Genomic DNA, 20,946 nt, shown 5'->3' on the forward strand with positions numbered 1-20,946 from the left:
GTCGTACATCTGGCACAAGAGAATGGGGAACTCAATAAAGGGCTCAGTTTCATGTCACCACCCACAGTTGAGTCATTCCAATTACATTGGTAACTGTCAGGGTTTTTTCGCCAGACCTTACCCCACACATTTTTCAAGAACTCATCACCTGATCATAAAACGAATACAGGGTTACACACTTCTTCTAATTTCCACCGTCTAACAGCTGTGAACCTAGTGCGGTGTTTTGACATTTGAACAAGCAGTGATAAACGATGATGAGAACATCTCTGACAAGGAGAGCTTCCATGATATGTTCCTAGACAAAGATGATAGCATTAACTTCGAACCAATGGAAAAGGGGGGACCATACTGGTATGTCAATCAGATATTATAGACAAGAATATCTTCGATTATTGCAGTATGTCATGAATTTCCAGGTTCTTCCAGATGATTCTTTGAACGATATTGCAAAGGAGATTTGTATAATAGTCAATCAACGAAGATTAGACATCTGGTTGGATCATAAACAAGATATCCTTATAAAAAAAATTCCCAGGACTCTTTATTTTCATATCCTTCCCAAAGAGCATAAAGGAAAGAATCCACTGCCAGGTCCCCCAATTGTATCATGCATAAGATCCCTTCTGGAACCTCAATTAACTTTTTGTAAAGTCTTTTTACATCCACTAATAGAAACCACACCAGCCTTCTTGAAAGATACCAAATATATTTTAAATCTTATTGACACTGTGAATGAACAAATAAACACTACAATGACCATCACTTTGGATGTTTAGGCTTTATATACGAGTATCCCCCAAGAGGAGACCCTAAGAGTAATGGACGAACTTCTGAAGGATACAGAATGACAATATGTTATGCTCATTAACCTTGTTTGTGCCTCCATAGCCTTAAAAATACTTTATTTCAAGTTTGAAGATATCTTCTTCTTACAAATACAGAGAACATCTACTGGGAGTCTATTTGCTCCCAGCCCAGCAGGGCTATACCTGCATTCTTTTGAAAGGAAATAGATGTATTCAGAAAGTGATCATTTAAGGATGCCATCACCCTATAGAGAAGATACATCAATGTCATTTTGATTATTTGGAAGGGTTCTGAGGAATTCGTTTCTTGAATTATGACGTAGACCCATATATGAAGGCCACATCCACAGCATCAAGAGAATGTATTTCCTATTTGGATTTGGAGATAAAAATTTAGAATGATAAAATGATTACTAGAAATTACAAAAACCCAACAGAATAAAATCGCTTACTTGACTTTGATAGCTTTCAGCCGCAGGCAATAAGGGGGAATTAACCTTTCAGCCAATTTCTTAGAAAATGCAGGAACTTTATCCGCATTACAACTTACAAGAGAGAGGATATCCGATTAACATCATATGGAGGTTCAAGAGGAGAGCACTGAACAACAAAAGGATAGCTCTATTGGAACTTTCCTTTCAAGCTACAACTGAGAAATTGACGTGTGTCACCACAACAATCTTGAAGCATTATGGTACCCTCAACACAAGGAAGCATACTATCCACAAACCTCTCTTTGTTTTCAGGAGAGCTCAGAATTTGAAAGGCCAGAGACCACTAAGCCCGGGCAGGAAATTTGATTCCGTTCACAGAATTGGAGAATTTGTTCACTCAACGTTACTTTTGTAACGTGAAGTTCAGACCAAATTCCGCCAATCGTCGCATGGTGGAATTTTTATCCGTTAGTTCAAGCATGCAATGACAATGGGAAACACGGCAAGGCTCAAGCAAGCAAGTGTGATCAATATTTGGCATCCCCTAATGTGAGAACCGGTCACTAGGAAGCCTTCCGGAGCCATTTTCTAGTGCAAGCGGTCGCGTGTGGCTGTGTGCAGAAGGCTGCTTCTCAAGCAAATATTCTACTTGAGAAGCAGCAAGATCAACTGGAAAAGGGATTTTTAAGTAACTATTCTATCCTAACAGATTGTCCAGTTGTTTTTTAGCATGAAACACACTTTTCAATTTCACTATGTTTTTCAAAAGGAGGGAAGAGTCACAGAGGCTCCAACTTTGTCTTCCTGTCCAGAAGGCTGCTTCTAATGCTTTTTCCACCCCTTTTTTCACTTTTCACTTGGATTCTGACAGGAAAGGACAACTCTCTTTTTTGTCTACAATGCCTGCTGCATATACCATTGGATTTTTAAGGATTCATTTTGAGGAATCAAGTAAGTTAAATGACTTTTGGATAAGTTTGTTGCCTGATGGAGGGCATGCACCAACATTTTCTTTACCTTTGTTGATTTATTTCGATAAGTCCCTCCCCGGTCCACCACAGCCAGTCCGTGCTGATTGAGTGGAGGGAGGCGTGACTGGTAATACTCACTTCCTGTTTGCTGACTCTGCCGCCATTTTCAGTAGGGTGACGGTCTAGGCTTCAGGAACACTTTGTACCAGCCCAGTGAAAAGGGGCAGATGGCGCGGAAGCGCAGTTAATTCTCGTTCTCAGCTTGCATCTATCACGCTGAAGGTTAGCTCAGTGGTGGGAAGCTGGGTGGTTTTTTCTGTGTGAGTGCCCTCGTGTGTTACAACCTCTGTTTTTAGCCTGCACAAATTGAAACGCTACCTCGCAATTTTAATCTGTGACTGTTATGTTTTCAAAACTAAAGGATAATAAGGAAAGATACTCTTTGCGCTTTGGACATTTGTTTACTTACTCTGACTCCAATTCAGGGGGCCAGCATCGAACAGTCCCTCCCAGTCCACCACAGCCAGTCTGTGCTGATTGAGGGGAGGGAAGTGTGACTGGTAATGCTCACTTCCTGTTTGCCGACTACGCCGCCATTTTCAGTAGGGTGACGGTCTAGGCTTCAGGAACACTTTGTACCAGCCCAGTGAAAAGGGGCCGATGGCGCGGAAGTGCAGCGGACGCGTGCAGTGGGCGCGCCGGCGGCACGCCAAAGGCAAGCCCATCTGCGCCAGTTCGTTGCCAGCCACCAGACACGCTGCTCCTTTCACCAAAGGTGGGCCGACCTACACCAAAAAAGATCTGTTAGCCTTCAGGAAAGGGGTAAGCAACTGCAGACAGTCTTGCGGGGACGCCATTGAGGGCCCTTTCTGCTGTTTGAGTTGTGGCTTTTGCGCCACTCCTACGCTGACACCACGCGGCCACCACCCATGGTCAAAGAAGGTCATTAAGATCTTTAACCTCAACAGCCGCTCATTAGCTAAACACCACGCTGATATTTAGGACCTGCTGGAGGACACCTCCCCTGATGTCCTCTTTCTTACCGAGATGTGGCTCTCAGATGATATGACTGCGGAACCTGGTCTGGCGTTTCCTGTCGGGTATAGCATCCTCACTCTCAACAGGGCGACTGGAGGAGGGGGCATTGCGGTAATTTTTAAATCTGTTTACCCCTGCTTAGCCCAAACTACACTATGTCAGGGCATCTTGTCTACAGGCCACCGGGGCCATCCACAGATTTAAAGGTAGTACTCGCAGAGGCTGTCAGCGTGCTGGCAGTTAACGCCGCCAACTTCACAGTCACTGGGGATTTGAACATTCATCTAGACAAACTGGACGACCCTGACGTGGCTAATTTCATAGCAGACATGGCAGCCTGCCAGCTAGCACAACTGGTGTCAAGCCCTACCCACACAGCCGGCCACCTGCTGGACCCAGTTTTCACAAATATACCTTCTCTGACAGTTCATGCCCCCATCCCTACGGGGTGGTCTGAGCACTACTTGGTCCCCATGTCCCCTCAGGAGATCACTCCCTCACGGAGCAAGGACAAGACATCCTCGCTCAAACGCCCTTGGCACAAACTTAACTGGGATTCTTTCCAGGCCCATCTGTCCACTACTTGCCCTAGCCTACCTAAGGACCCCAATGAGGCATTCAGGGCTTTAACAGACTGGATCAGCCAGCCACTAGATAGTCTTATCCCTGAGAATGGGCCACTGAACCGCAAATCCAGAACAAGACCTTGGTATAAAAGTGACCTAGCAGACTTGCGCAAGGGCTGCAAAAGGCTAGAACGTATATGGAGAAGGGACTTTAACACCACCGCGAAGGACATCTATCAGGCGGCAGTTAAAAGATACCATCAGGCCATTCAATTGATGCGTGCAACATTCTATGCCGACCAAATCCGCAACAGCGATAACCCGGCAAAGAGCGTATTCTCGATACTCTCCAGCCTTAAATCGCAGCAGACTAATGCAGGGCAGAAGATCCAGTCCAACAAGTAGTGTGAGGACCTCGCCTCCTTCTTTACTAGGAAGGTAGATAACATCTATAGGTCCTTTCCAACTACAGCTATCACCCCACTAGCAGTATGGTGTGATCAAACTGCTAATACCTTAGAGTCATTCCCGCCTATCTCTGCAGATCAGCTGCAAGCGTAATGCAGGAAAATTAAATCAGGTTCCCCTGCTGACCCTCTTAAACCAGATCAATTTAGAAAGGTGCTTCCTGCGATTATGCCCTCCCTGAGGCAGGTAATAAACATATCGCTCATCACGGCAACCATGCCCAAGGCTTGGAAACAAGCCAAGGTGCTACCTCTGCTAAAAAAAACTCTGCTGGACCCGGCCAAACCAGAAAACTATCGCCCCATTTCTAGGGGTGGGCGGAATTTGCGGAATTAACCTTCGCAAATTATCGCGAGAATGTTTAAAATTATCGCAAACAAGCAGAAATATCGCAAAGATGCGGAAGTTTTTTTCCGGCATGTTCGCGAGATTTTCTGCATGGTTGCGGGTCGCCAACTTACCCATGTGGTTGCTTGCGGGCGCGGCCATCTTGTTTTGAGTTGTTCTCGCGGTGCATGATCGCGAGAAGAAAGACGTGATCGCGCGACGCATGACGTCACTGCGGGCGCGAACTGTCGCGAGACAGCGCAAATGGCTAAAAACAATACAACATCTCATGGAGAACGCGACCGGATCAAGAAAACTTGTCGGCGAACGCAGGGATTCAGGTAAGGCGATCGCGCGCGCGCGAGAATGTATCATTTTACAGCGCGAGCAAGAAACAAATTATCGCCAAGCTGCGGAAACCGGAATTTTTGACATTTTCGCGCTCTCCGCGGAACGCAAAAATGTCAAATTATCGCAATTTCCGCGAACGGAACGAAATTTTTGCCCAGGCCTACCCATTTCCCTACTCCCCTGGGCAGCTAAGATCACAGAGGCATATGTCAACTCACTCCTCTCTGACTTCCTGACCAAGAACAACATGCTGGACCCCTCCCAGAATAGTTTTTGACCTGGCCATAGCACGGAGTCTGCTCTCCTGGCTGTGACAGAACACCTTTGGTCTGTACTGGACGATGGACAAACGTCGGCACTGATCCTTCTGGATCTCAGTGCCGCGATTGACACAGTGTCCCATGCCATTCTTTTACAACGCCTGGAGGAGACGGGGATTGTCGGCCTGGCCTTGCAGTGGCTCACCTCATTCCTCAGTGAGAGGTCATTTGTGGTTACTGTTCACCCCTTTGCACACACCCCATTAAACAAGGTGTCCCACAGGGTTCCTCCCTTAGTCCCCTACTATTCTTTTTTTTTTTTTTTAAAAACCTTTATTCGGATATTTCAGATACACAGCTATTCAGCCGACAACCCGGAGGTTCGGCAGCTCGTCAATCAACATATGTAGTCTTCTACAGCTGTAATGCAAGTCCCCTACTATTCAATCTCTATGTACAACCGCTGGCCGCGGTGGCTAGAAATAGGGGACTGACCATGGTCTCTTACGCCGATGACACTCAGCTGGTGGTGGCACTCTCAAGCGACACCGAGAGGGATGCCCTGAAATTTCGGGGCGACCTGGCGGTGGTCGCTGAGTGGATGACCGCCAACTGCCTCCAGCTGAATTCCAGTAAATCAGAGGTATTGGTGGTGGGGATGGACCGTGGTCTGTGGAGTGAACTCTGGAGGCCAGAAAGCCTGGGTAGTGTCCCCCTCCCAAGCAGGCCGTCAAAAACCTGGGGGTATGGTTAGAGTAGACTCATCCCTCAGCTACCAAGTCCAAACCAAAAAGGTGGCAGGGACCTGCTTCGGGCTCTTACGGGGGCTTAGACCCCTACTGGGCTTTTTTGACCCACCCACACGTCAGACCATCATTCAGGCATCTATAATGTCAAGATTGGATTATGCCTGTATTTAGGGTCTAATGAGGCCGAGATTGCACGGCTACATCGGGCCCAGAACGCAGCAGCCAGATCCCTGATTGGCCTGCGTAAGTCCTGCCCAGTGTCAGCCACCATCCGTCGGCTACATTGGCTGCCGGTGGCCAGGAGAATTGAATTCAAGGCCCTCTGCATCACTTTTAAAGCCCTGAAATTTAACACCCCCAGTATCCTGGCCAACTTAGTCACTCCCTACGTCCCCACACGTCAGCTACGCTCACTAGGTCAGCACCTGGTGGTGGTTCCAAGGTTTCGGAGAGTGCGGGAAGGAGGCCGCTCCTTCCGCAGCAGGGCGGCCCACCTCTGGAATTCACTGCCTACCCACATCCGGAGCCTCACCAACTACTTAGCATTCAGGAAGGCCATTAAAACATACCTGTTTCCCACCGTGTAGCCTTTGCCTCACTCCTCCCTCCGTGTCAGTTGCTCTGCTGTCAGCGCCGGGACGCCCCTTTGCTGGGGCAGCTGTTGCGCTATACACATTGCAGTAACATAACATTTTTAAATTTGATTTTATAAGAGAAAATGTTTTTACAGGTTTGGGAGGGCTGGGGACTTAGTCTTAAAACTTAGAATGTACTTTTTCTCCAGATTCTTATATGTTGTTTGTGAATTTTGCTCTATCTTTTTGCTCATTTTACTTTAGGGCCTAGTCTGCCCAAGGGCCAGGGTCGGGAAGCCATTACTAGGCATTGGGTACATACTAAATAACTTTTTCTTTGGAATATTAATTTTTTAAACATCAATTGATTTAGGGATGTCTTCGGATTAAATGCAAAACATGTTTTTTTATTTTATGTTTTTCTGCAAAGTGCCAAAGTATTTTGGTGGGGTCGTTTTTGATGCCTTGGAATGTTTGTGATTGGTGAATTTTTAACGTTGACAAATAATTTTCGTTTTTGGCATTGCTGAATTAATTATAGTGTTTTCTTCTGTGTTTACACTGCATCCTTTCTTTGCTGGCCAAGTGGCCAATTTTTGTTTGGCCAGTGTTTGCCATATGCCAATATTTTGTCTTTCTTTTCCATGCTATGTGGCAGGGTGGCCATTTTTTTTGTTTAGCCAGTGTGCTGTTTGCCATAGGCCTGTATCTATACTTTGTTGTCCATACCTTTTCCTTTGGTGGCCATGTGGCCGGCAGCAATTTTGTAGTCAGTGTGCTTCGCTTTTGCCATAGACCTGCATGTGTTCTTTGTTGTCCATGTCTTTACCCTTGGTTGCCATGCGGCCGGTGTCTATTTTGTAGTCAGCGTGCTTTGCTTTTACCATAGGCCATCAAGCGTTCTTTGGCGTCCATGTCTTCACCTTTGGTGATCATGTGGCCATTTTGTTGTCAGTGTCCTTTGCTTTTGCCATAGGACTGTATGTGTTCTTTGTTGTCCATGCTTTTGTTCTTGGTTGACATGTGGCCGACGGCCATTTTGTAGTCATGGTATTTTACCTTTTTCATAGCCCTGCATGTGTTCGTTGTTGTCCATGACTTCACCCTTGGGGCCATGTGCCAGGGTGGCCATTTTGTAGTCAGTATACTTTGCTTTTGCCATAGCCCTGCATGCGTTCTTTGTTGTACATGCCTTCGTCCTTGGGGGCCATGTGCCAGGGTGGCCATTTTGTAGTCAGTGTGCTTTGCTTGTGCCATAGCCCTGCATGTGTTCTTTGTTGTCAATGCCGTCACAATTGGTGGCCATGTTCCAGGGTGGCCATTTTGTTTAGCTAGTGTGTTCCTTTTTTCTACTTTTCAAATCCATTTTCTCAGGACATTGATAGAAGAGGCCTATACCCTTTTGTCTTTTTGTCTCATTTTGCTTTTCTTCCCTGATTTGAGTGTAATGTGCTTGAGTATGATTGTATTATGTATGTACAGTGTTTTTTTCATGCATTTGTTTCCATTTTGTCCTGCACATCCTTCCCCTCATGGGATTTCTCATAGTCCTTAAGGAGAAAGCAGCAATAATTTGTTTTCAAATATTTTATTTTTCTCTCCACTCCCTGCCAACCAGAGGTGCACACCAGGAATATTTTTTAAGGATTATTCCATTTCCCCCTGCACCCACTGCCTGCCATAGGCACACACCAGCAATACGTTTTTTAAGAATTATTCAGTTTTCTCCCTGCACCTCCTGCTTGCCCTAGGCCATAGGCACACACCAACAATAATTTCTTAAAGGATTATTCCACTCTCCCCCTGCACCCCCTGCCTGCCAAAGGCCATTGGCACACATAAGCAATAATTATTTTTGGGACTATTCCATTTCCCCCTTGCACCCCTGCCTGACATAGGCCATAGGGGCACACCAGCAATAATTTTTTGAGGATTATTCCATTTTCCCTCTGCACTCCATGCCTACCACAGGTGTCTCATAAGCCTTAGAGGCGCATAAAGTAAACTTTTGGATGTGTATGTTATTGAAATATTATCGTATTGGTTGAAATGGATACTCTATTGTTAATTATGTATGATGTTCCACACTAAAGTATTGTCGATAGATTCAAACTGCATACATCACATTTCACTGATTAGTTTCGTGTTTGTTTGCTTTTAGGTGCACAAGAGACATCATCACACACAGTACATCCAGATAGATGGCTGGCAGTGACGCATACCACCTGAGTTCTCCACTGCTTCTGCAGTTAAGTGGCAACTGCCAGAGCTAAGAAAGAAATTGAGGGGCGAAGATGGCCGCAGCCTAAGAGAGCTCCGGCGCTCAACCGACATTCCCCTCGAATCCTGACATTAATCCGCTACCTACACCGTAACAAAACGGAGGCAGAAGCACCGCAAAGACCCGCGCAACAGAGGCTGCGATTGCGGTGAGAAAAACATGACCGGGACAGCCGGAGATCAGGGGGCAGATTTGCGGCCCTGGTCCAGATATCAAGCCGGGACCTCGCGTACTTTAAGAAGCCACCCGCGATGGAGACAACACTGGCCAAATTTACGGAGGTAATAGCAGAACCACACAACGGGCGGTGAGTAAAGCGGTGTGAGGGAAATAGGCTCACCTGCCATATAGGAAGCGCTCTCGACCTGCAGCCTGCTACGTAACACAGTGAATGAAGTAATCGGAGGGCGGGAGAAAAACTAAACGAGCGCTGCGATGGCGCTAGCTTGAGCCTGTACAGAACAGCCGGTGCAGCAGAGAAGATAAGGGTGCCCACATAATCGGCTCTGTACCGGAATGCACTGGGGCCAAGGCCATTAGCACGTAGAGGGGCGGATGGTGATCCCCTGACAAGTAAACCGACTGAAGGGGCACAGGAGCAGCCCTCAGAGGCTACGCAATAAGGCCTGAACGGCTCCATACATGCTAAAAATCCAAGACCATTACAGCGGAACATGGCCACAGTGCTAGCAGTAAAACAATAGACCACGCTTGGCACAGCACGAGTGCGCACAGTCACAACGCTCCAACTGAATCTGTCTGGAGAGAATATCGGACACCTACCCACACGAAAAGCGACACTCCAACTGCAATCGGCGTGGGGTAAAAGCACAGTGCCCTAGAGGAACCATGGGACCCTACACAATCTCTACTGACATCGGTGGCCAAAGACAGCGGTGGAGTGAGACAGGAAAACCGAAAGGCCGCGCGAAGGGGTCACTCCACGTTGGCAGGCAGCGGCGAATACTGTCTCCCCCACGCCAAGTGAGATGGTGTATCCCCCGGAGTCAGAGGCACCATGGGAGGTAGAGGACAGCGATCTGTGCAAAGTAACCGGCTAGACAAGTATGCCTTTAATAAAGAACAGCCAGATACACCGGCCCTGACCCTGGGCACTGACGGTGGCCAACAGACAGCGAAACCCAAAGAGATCATGTTGCAAGATGTGATGACCACCCTACAACAAATGCAAACTTCCATTGGCACTATATCTTGCGACATAACGCTTCTACGGGCTGATATCTCCAAAATGAACCCAAGAATGTCAGCGGTAGAAACCACCACTGCAGCTCTCTCGACTGACACTGTGACACTGCAACGACAGGTACGTCACCTGGAATTAGCTACCAAACAGATGGCAGAAAAGCTGGATGATCAAGAAGGGCGCTCACAGCGCAACAACGTTCGCTTGGTAGGGGTGCCAGAAAGTATCAAATGGCCAGCATTGGATCTCTTTGTTGAAGACATGATACAAACCCAATTGCAGCCACTTGGACTCTAACTTATTTTCGGTGGAAAGAGCCCACCGGGTACCAGGAGGGAAACCTAGACCAGGGACCCCCCCACTACCTATTCTGGCACGTATATTCAACTTCAGAGACTGGGATGCAATTCCGCAGGCGGCCGAGTTGCTCCCCCATTGCGGGTGGACAACAGTACCGTGACACTGTACCCTGAATTCACAGCGGCAGTAACAAAGCAACGACGGAACTTTTCAGACATTAAAAGAGAGCTGCGCAATCGGGAACTCAAATAAGCAATGCTCTTCCCAGCAAAACTGAGGGTAGAAGCAGAAGAGAAGAGCTGGTTCTTCACAACACCAGAAGAAGACCAAGAATGGTTGGAAGGATGGCACCCAGTCAAAGGATATAATAGACAAGGGGCAAAACAAAGGCACCAACCCACTAAATTAGCCCTAACAACGGAGACAGAGACTGTAGCAGGAGCAGACGCCGGCACGAGGGCCAACATTGACTCAGAATGATACCCCACATAGTTAAACGCAGAACCATGGGATCACTCCACGTCAGCATTGCTGCACCTCGACAAGAACCTCGTGTAATGGCAGGTGTGCAACGACCTACAGATAAATAGTCAGTTTGTTGGGACGACTTTTGATCCCACGAGCTAAGGGACACACACCACAGACAGCGCGCGATGGCCTGGACGAAAATGGGAGCTTGGGTCGGATCATCGGATGGTGCAGAATATTTGCAACAGACTGTGAGGACACAAAGGGAATGAACGGGGGGCACGGAGTGACTCTCCCCCCTTACGCAAGTACAAATTTATGGGACTGAAACACTCTGCTGAGTTGGGGAGGCGGGTAGTTTTAAATCCGCTATGCAGGGAGGCAGGGAGGGGGGAGGAGGGATGGGCACAGTTGATTGGTTTAGTTTTACTTTCAGTTGTAATTTTGACAACAGGTGCTAGAACAAGGTTCGAACCGGGAGATGCTATGGGTACTACATAGTATATCGCCCAAGGGTGGATAAATATTAATGATGATTGTGACAGACACAAATTCGGAGACCAGTGACGCAGGTCTCCAGACACAGGCCTCCCGACTGTCTGGCCAACCGTTGAGGGTGTAATCCTGGAATGTAAATGGTCTGGGAGATAAAATTAAACGGGGCCTAGTCTGGCAATACCTCAGACGGAACAACCCCACGGTTGCACTCCTCCAGGAATCTCATCTGAAGGGGACGGCATGTAAAGTCCTAGACAGATGGGGCTTCAAAATGATAGTACACTCTGATTTCACAGAGGGGTAGGGATCCTAGTGAATAGACGTTTCCCATTAATTATAACTGGGACAAACAAGGACGACCGAGGGCGATTTGCAGCAATAACATATCAATGGGACGGTAGAATATATAACATAGTGTTAGTTTATATCCCACCGACGTTACATCAGACTGCCTTTCCAGACTTCGGAAAATTCCTACTTGCACTCCCACGTGGAGAACTAATTATGGGGGGCGACTTCAATGCCACCATGGATGCATTCATAGATAGACAACCCCCTAGAGACCATAGTGGTGCCAACCTCAAGCTAGTAGAGTTCGTAGAAGCTCTCGGACTGTTAGATGTCTGGAGGACCGGATACCCGACAGAACGGCAATATACATTCCACTCCGGAGTACATAATAGCCTCTCCAGACTAGACTATATTTTTACCTTAGCCACAGGGATGCTAGGAATGACAGAGATTACACACCTATCCAGGGGTGTCTCAGACCACTCACCTATACTAATTGCATACACAACCGTCGCCCCGCAACGGTGAAGACTGCTCCCAATACACCATGGGTACCTCAAAAATCATAAAATCAGCAGGGACCTCCTTAAGGCTACAAAGAACTATTTTGAAGAAAACCAGCACTCGGTCCCCTCTCCAATGACTCTCTGGGAGGCTTACAAGACAGTGCTCCGTGGGCACGCAATCTCCCTAATTACGGGACAAAAGAGGACACAGCGAAGCCACATTGATAATTTAGAATTGGAAGTATCCATGGCAGAAGCAGCACATATAGCAGACACCAATGAGGAGACGACACACAAACTGCACCTTACACAACAGGCATATACACCCTACACACGGGAGGAGACTAATAATACACTCAAAAAAACACAACACACTGTTTATGAACTAGGCGATAAAGCGAGTAAGCTATTGGCTTGGTTAGAAAAGAAGGAGAGGGCAAGTAATTGGGTGGCGCAGATCCGATTAGATGACGGACAAGTCACAGCTGCTCCGCAGCAAATCACCGAAGCATTGTCGGCACATTACAAAACAATGTATATACCGACCGCCACAGCCTCGAAAGATGACAATCTTGCATTCCTCAAAGATATACGCATGCCCACACTATCTCCAGATGCAGCAGCGGCTCTGGAAGATGATATAACACCGGAGGAACTCACAGAGGCAATAGGAGCACTACACATGGGGAAAGCCGTAGGCCCCAACGGAATTCCGGTGGAATTCTATAAAAAAGCAGCCCCCCAGCTCGTACCACACTTACTAGCCATGTATACAGATAGCTTAGAGAAGGGGATCCTTCCTAGAGATCAGCGCCTGGCTACCATAGTCACGATACATAAACCTGGCAAACCACCAGAGGAGTGTATGTCCTATAGACCGATCTCCCTGAGAAACGCAGAAGCGAAAATATTAGCTAAGACACTGGCCACAAGATTACAACCACATCTCACCACTGTAATCCATCCGGATCAGTCCGGATTTATGCCAAACCGCAATACTGTGCTCAATCTGAGGAGGCTGCATAGTGTTATAGAAATGTAGGTCCACCATAGAAGAGGACGCAGTTATTCTCTCACTAGATGCACGAATGGCGTTTGATTTCGTCGAATAGCCCTTCCTTTTTGCAGTCCTCGGTCACATGGGATTTGGGCCCAAATTTTGCGCATTGATCCAATTACTATATACTCAGCCACTGGCACAGGTAGTGGTGAACGGCCATATATATCGACTGAATTTCCATTAGGACGGGGGACAAGGCAGGGCTGCCCACTATCGCCACTCCTGTTTGCGCTAGTGCTGGAGCCTCTGGCCGCATGGATAAGATAGGACCCAATGATCCGTGGATTGAGGTGGGCATTGGACTGGGAAGACCAAATCTCGCTATATGCAGACAATATACTTTTATATATTTAACGTCCCCAACACGCTGCAATAATTGCCACTAAGATATATGCACGGCTTATGGGCGAGTATCCGGGTATACTATAAACTGGGCAAATAACTTCTGTATATCTTACACGGTTCCCCGCCACAGCTCCTACGTGGATGCACACTACAAATAGCAGAAAGAGGCTTTAAATACCTAGGGATATTCATAACGCATGATCAAACACAGTTTATTGCACAAAAACTAACACAGCCCTTGACGAGATTCAAAGGAGATGTCAAACACTGGCGCACACTGCCACTGAAATTGCTGGGAAGGGCAGCACTCTTTAAAATGATGGCACTTCCCAGGTTTCTATATGCACTACAAAATACACCGTTCCCAGTGCCCCCAACATACTTTGTAGCGATAAATGCAGAAGTGACGACTCTGCTCTGGGATGGGAAAAACCCTCGTATATCTATGCACAAACTTATGAGAAGTTGGTACGATGGTGGTATCACCCTCCCTGATATTCAAATACACTATCAGGCTTCCCAGTTGGTTGCCATCAACCAATGGCTGCATGTACCCCAAGAGGACCCAGCATACCGAATGGATAGACACCTACTAGACGCTACGGGGATAATGGGAGCGCTGTACAACAGGGTTAAAGGAATCAACCTCACAGGCCCAACAGCACACACGATACACATCTGGTTCGAGGCACAGAGAGCACTAGGATGGGAGGGAGTAATAACACAAACTATGCCGCTATGGGACACAAAGAGAATAGGCATACTGAGTAATACCAAAGGTTTTAGCCAATGGGATTTGATAGGAATATCAAAAGTTGGAGATCTCTGGACGAAAGGAGAAATGGTCACATTTGCCCATTTACAGGCCACCTACAGATTAGCACAGACAGAAATATGTCGATACAAGCAGATAAGGCATGCACTCCAGTCTTTGCTCCCACCAGGAACACGACCCGAAGAATCCTCACCATTAGAAGATAAGCTTCTAACAGACCACCTCCACAAAAAGGCAATCTCATAAACCTACCGGAAAATTGTGAACAACCGCCGGGACCCTACGGCAACGTTAAAGGCCAGATGGGAACTAGAAATTGGTGACATAGATGAAACTGACTGGCAGGAGGCACTGGCATCCCCTAGATACCGTCGAGGCTTAGATTGGTGCAATTAAAAATTCTGCATCGCACATACTACACTAGGACACTATTACACAAAATACACCGAACAGACACACCACTTTGTCTGGCAATGTGGAGAACCAGGTACATTCTACCATACTATCTGGCTCTGTCCAGAGATAGCGCGATATTGGAGAGCGGTGGTGCGCACTCTCTCACAAGTCACGACAGTCACGATGCTCCCAGAACTCAAACGTTGTCTTCTCAACATCTGGGAACCAACGGACTTAAACAAAACAGCTCAGGACTGGGTAACACTAAGCATGACAGTGGCAAAACGAAATATAGCTCAACATTGGGGATCCAGACTTAACCCTACCCTCAGTCAATGGTGCAAAGACATGCATGCGGCAGTGGTGGCAGAGAAGTCAGTCTACACTCACCGGGGGGGCCTCAAAAAATGGACAAGGGTATGGGGGAAGTGGAACACCTACCGCGGAAATATATGTGAACCCCCACAGGATGAGTCAGGGTCAGACATTAGTGAATAAACGCACTTCAGCATACGGGAATTGCAAGATATGTTACGGTCTGCCGCTTGGTCCCAATGCCCCAGCTGGACTAGTCTCCGATGTTGACATACAGCATGAAAGTCTATGTAAACTGTGTCATCTTTGTCAATGCACCGTGAAACATTATTGTACTACAAAGTACTGTTATGATAAACGAAATTAAAAAAAAAAAAAAGAAAGAAATTGAGGATTGCCCCAAAGAAGGCTGTTCTTGCCAAGAAAGTGCCAGTGAGGAAAAAGAAGGATATTGCCACCACTGGAGATTCATCCTTCACCCTTTTCAGGAAATGTGGTGTACCTGCTGCACCCTACTCTAGGCAGAAAAAGGCTTGGAGCAGTACTTCCACATTATCAACAGCACCAACCGAACCTAAGGCTAAGCCCAAGCCATTGTCAAACAACAATGCAGCCACTGCACTCATGATGACGTGCAGTGAGTATGAAATGGATTTGTCTCATCTGCAAACTAGTACCCAGTCATCACAGGAAAGTGACAACAGGAGCCACAGCCAGCAATAGTTCTTCCTGAGGTAGGAGCAGAACAGGAGGTTGAGCTTCGTGCTGGGCAATTATTGGCTTGATGATCTCCAGCAAGAAAAGAATGGTATTCTTTTTTTTTTCTCCTCATTTTGCCGGGTATATTGATGAGTTGATTCTCTCGTCAGTCTGTGTCTTCTTTAGGGGGAGGGACCGGGCCGAAGACCATAGAGCTAGACCATTGCACCATCACCCACAAGTATACTGCTGCTTCCAATTCCATCTCCGAACTCACTATGCCAGCCCTGGAAGATGAGGAGATAATTTGCCCAACAGAGTAGATGGCATAATCATGAGACTCCTATTTCTTTTTCTCTCCACTTCACCAACGGAGCCCACACTCACTCTTTACTTTTTTGATCGCACGCCATGTCTAATTGACTAACATAAAAAATACTCCTCAAATATTCAGAAAAAGTCAGAGAATTCCCAGCTTTCCATAGTTTACAGATATCCCGCCTTGTTGCAGGACCGTATAAAATAAAAAATTGGACTCTATAGCAGAAATGTGCGTTTCTTGATCCAAACTAGATCCCCAAAAAATTAAGCTAATTGTTATTTTTATTGTATTCTGATGATTTCATCTAGGAAAGCCTTAATCGCATTCCAAAAGGAAACAATTTTTTAACTTGACATAAAAACATGTATGTCGTCCGCCTCCGTCCGCGCACATCTGGGACATGTATATACTTTGCCAGTAACCTTCGATAGTTTTTCAAGGGACCAATATACCCGATGAGTACTAAACAGATGATTTCGTTTTAGTGGTGCGAATTTTACTACTTTACGCAGTATAGCATATGAATTGCCCCAAATTTGGATCGGGTCTTGATTGGCCAACTCTTCGCCCCACAATTTATAAACTTCGGTTTCGATATTTCTGTCCGCCTCCACAAAAACCCAAAACCAAAATGAAATTTCCTTCCGCCACTGTCCAATTCTCATTACTTGATCAGAGCTGTCATCCCCAATCTTGCCTTGCCCACCAGGCACTGAGTTGATAATATTTAAACCTGGTTAGCAAGCCATTAGTACAATCCCTCAGTGCATCCCAGCTCATCAAGTTATTTCCAACCTTGAGGTCTTCCCAATGAGATATACCACATCTTTTCAGGGGTTGACTCAATTGATCCCTCAAACACTCAGGTGTCCCAGGAGAGTCCCAGATTGGTGCCTATGTTGAAAAATAAGGAATTCTCAATTGCTTTCAGACATACATCCATGTTTTTTAGGGCAGCCTTTAAAATCTTAAGCCGCACTTTTAAAAAACATTTTGGGTCTCCGTATTTGAAAACAAAACCGATTCGACCGTCTGATACATAAGTCAATAGGGCCTCAAAAAGCATGCCTATTGATGAATTGTCTACTTTGTTGGTCAACATACGCACATTCTTAAATTGGAAAGCATAGCAGTAAACAAAAATGTCTGGTAATGCCAGTCCTCCATTATCTAGTCTCCTACGTAGCTTTTTCCATGAGATCCTTGGACCTTTACATGCCCAGATGAAACTCCCTATCCTCCCCTGTAGTTTTGCTATATCTTTCCTTTGGAATGTCAATGGAATCGTATTAAATAAAAAAGTCACTTTTGGCAGAATAATCATTTTTATAAGGTTAACCCTACCATAGATGGTAAGAGGTAGGTTCGCCCACTTAGAGAGTAAACCCGTTACCTCGCCACTAATCTTCTTCCAATTTACTTTTATAATGTCTTCCAACTTCTGAGTTATTTGTATTCCAAGGTATCTTATTTGGTTCTTTGCACCATGGCTTACCACCCCCTGGTTCCAGTATGGTGTTCGGTCATCTTCTCCAAGCCCTTCTTCTGATGATTTAGGCATGAATTGGAGGCCTGCATCCACCACTACCACAGCTGAGTTCACCATACAGGGAAGCGAATGACACAGCCACCTACCTACATCTAGTTAAAAAAATGTTATGCTCCACAGTTTGGGGCTTCTTTACAATTAGCAAGCAGGAGGATAATATTGCAATATGCAGCATTTACCATGCCCATGTTTATCAATGTAAGCCAGATTTGCACTACAGTGGTGGAGGTCAAGCATTCCATCTGAGAAAACATCACACATACCGGTGAGAGGAGCACCTTAAAAAGAGAGCTTTGGTGGTGTTGGTGGTGATGAGAGAGAAGGAGCAGCTGAGTGCACAGCGATAGAAGAATAAGGTGGTCATGAGGACGAAGAGGATGACAGCATTACACAAAGCAGCACTGTCGCCTGCAGTGTGCCAGCATCAACTGCATAGGCATACTCCAAATGACAAAATGCTCAGATGTAGAAGCCTCCACCACATACAGTGATTCCTACAAGCTGCACATTGAGTCTACCACCTCCTGGTTCTCTTTGGAAGTCACCTGTGTCAGTGGCACCACAAAAGAAAAATAATCCAACCTACTAATACAGGCATGTTTAGGCAGTAGGGGTCCTATGAAGGCAAACACCCAATGGCACATTGACAGTGGGAAGCTGGCTAAAATGTTAGCGCTGGACCTCCTCCCTTTTTCTTTTGAGGAAGTAGTGAGATTCTTTTAATTTGTGGCAACCATCTGCCCAAAATGGAAGGTTCCTAGCCGGACCTATTTTGCTAGAGTTGCTGTTGCAGCACTCCATCTACATGTGCTGCAATTGGTTGGCCAAGCAATGCAGCAGAGTGCTGCTCACATTAGGCACCTGATGACAGACATGTGGACCAGTTGCCAAGCAACTGATTACATGTGTATCACTATACACTGGATCCCATTTGTGGGGGTTAGGCAAGAGCTTTCTGCTGATCTCAGCACTGAAGAAAGTTTTAAGGGCATTCGGTGGCATGCAACAGTAGTGATGTTCGGCATGGAGAAATCCCAGACAGCTGCAAACATCTTGGAAGGGTTTAACAGCATGATGTTTGAAATGGCTTTGACCCAAAGGTCTATGAATTGGATTTGTTGCAATGGACAGTGGCAGTAATATAGTCAAGGCCATGGCAGATGGTAGATATTGCAGGGTTCTGTGCTTGGCACAATCCATCAACCTAATTGTGTAGGACTTTCTAAAAAAGAGACATTGTCAGCAACAAACTGGCAACCTGCCAAAGAATCTGCACTCGTTTCAGTCATCCTTTTAAAGCCCGGAAGCAGTTGAGGATCATTTAGTGTGCCAATAAAATACCTGTTAAAGCCCTCATAGAGGAAGTGCTGACATGTTCGAATTCAACCTACTAAATGATGCAACATCTGTTTAAGCAGCACAGCCCAATCTCCAGCAATGCTGCTCTTCAAAGAGGAGGGACTGAAACTGGGAAAAGCATGACAATGGAGGTGGTCAAATGGGGGCTGGACAAGTGTCTGACACAAATGCTACTTCCTTTTGAGGTTTTCACATGGGAAGTCAGCAAGGAGGACAGTACAATGAGCCAAGCAATCCCGCTGTTGCATCTGCCACAGGACCAGGTGAAAAAGGTGAAGAAATGGTGTGAACAAAGAAGCATATGAGTTGCTTCGAAGCTTAATCCTTCGCTTGGCTGTTAATCAAATACTGTAAAGAGAGACCGTGTTCTCCAAAGTGTACACATGTTCTACAAAACTTGATCCACAGTACAAAGAAATACTGACCATTTTCATTTATTTTTCAGAAGGGAACTTTTCACTTTACAAGACTTGGATTGTTGATCAAGTGAGAGACATGGAAGAAGAACAGCTGGAAGTTAGAGGCCCAGGAAGAGCTTCTAGCATGCACCCTTCAGCCTTCAGAAAGGGCAACACCAGCAGCACCAGCAACAGAATAATCAAACCCAACATCTGCAATGGCTTAGTTTCAATGGCAGGACTTAAGTCAACTCCAGAGGCAAAGGCAACTGAGGTTGAGCAAGTGACAGTACCACTGACCATTCAGAGGATGGTCCAAGACTATCCAGATGACCCAAAAGAGATATACCTTGATCAAAACCCATTGGTCTATTAGTATAGGAAGATGTGACAATGGCCAGAGCTCAGTAGGCTGGAAATAAAGTATCTGGCTTCTCCGGTAGCCAGTATGTCTTCTGAGCATGTTTTTAGTGCTGCTGATGCAGTTGTCACAGTCATAAGGACTGGTCTCTCTCTTAAACCCTGGAGAGATTGAACATGATCAAAATTAACCAACACTTCCGACCAAAAGATTATACTGTTACTGAAAAAGCACAGGAGGAGGATGATGGCCCTTGGTCTGACTCAAGTGTGTTAGCTGATCAAATTCTGGGTGAACCCCCCCAAATTTGAGGATGAACTCTACTTCCCTGCCTATGTAGGCCACTACAGAATTTTTATACATTATCTTCAAACTGCTTAGGGATATAGAAGAACACATATATTTGGTGTCTGACTTATGCAACCCCATCATTTATTCACACGAATGGATGGGAGTTGAACCAGTGTGCACAGAAGAAGCCCCCTGTGGTATACTGGAATGGTATTTATTTGCTGTAGCTTTAAATGTTTAGAACTCTTATTGTAGATTCTTACTATGTCATGTGTATTCCATGGAGGGCAGTTGCTGTTGGGTTCCTGACTTATCGGTTGCTGTCTCTGTGGGCTCTCCCTTGATACTTACCACTGCACTTGTATCTGGAATAAAGATAGTGGACTTTACGCGGCTAGCTTCTTGGTTTCATTGGCGATACCCCTATACTACAATTGGTACCAGGAGTGGGGTTTGCGCTGATTTTCCTGTCAAGTTAGCTGCCGACATCTCGAGGCCCACCGGACCGATACCGTCGCACTTCTAGGGATCTCCTGTTTTGCATCTTGTGTCAGGTTGGTGTATTACTATTTGGATTTCTACAACTTCATGGTACGCGAGCGCGAGACGCAAGGAAGCTACTTTTTAAAGTTGCCTACCTGCTCGCTCTCTACATTCCAAGCTCGCTCCTCTGCCATTCTGATCCGTTCCAGTGCTGTCATCGGACCTGGCTTCCCTACAGGCTCTGCGCGAAGCGTACTGACGTCACACGCTCAGTGGCGGCCATATTGGGTTATCACGAAGCCAATCCGCCGTCAGCTGTGTAAACAAAGCGGCGTTTCTTCAAAGATTCATTTCTTCAGTTCGCTTTCGTTCAGTGCGACGCTAGTTTCGGTGATTCGCACACCACCTGCTTACCTGATCTGTTACATTGAGTTCTTTCTAAAGATCCCTAAGAGATTATTTCTTTACTTTCATGTTTGCAGCGTACAGTTCTACTC

The sequence above is a fragment of the Triturus cristatus genome, chromosome 2_2 (genome assembly GCF_964204655.1).
Source record: "Triturus cristatus chromosome 2_2, aTriCri1.1, whole genome shotgun sequence".
NCBI classification, from domain to species: domain Eukaryota; kingdom Metazoa; phylum Chordata; class Amphibia; order Caudata; family Salamandridae; genus Triturus; species Triturus cristatus.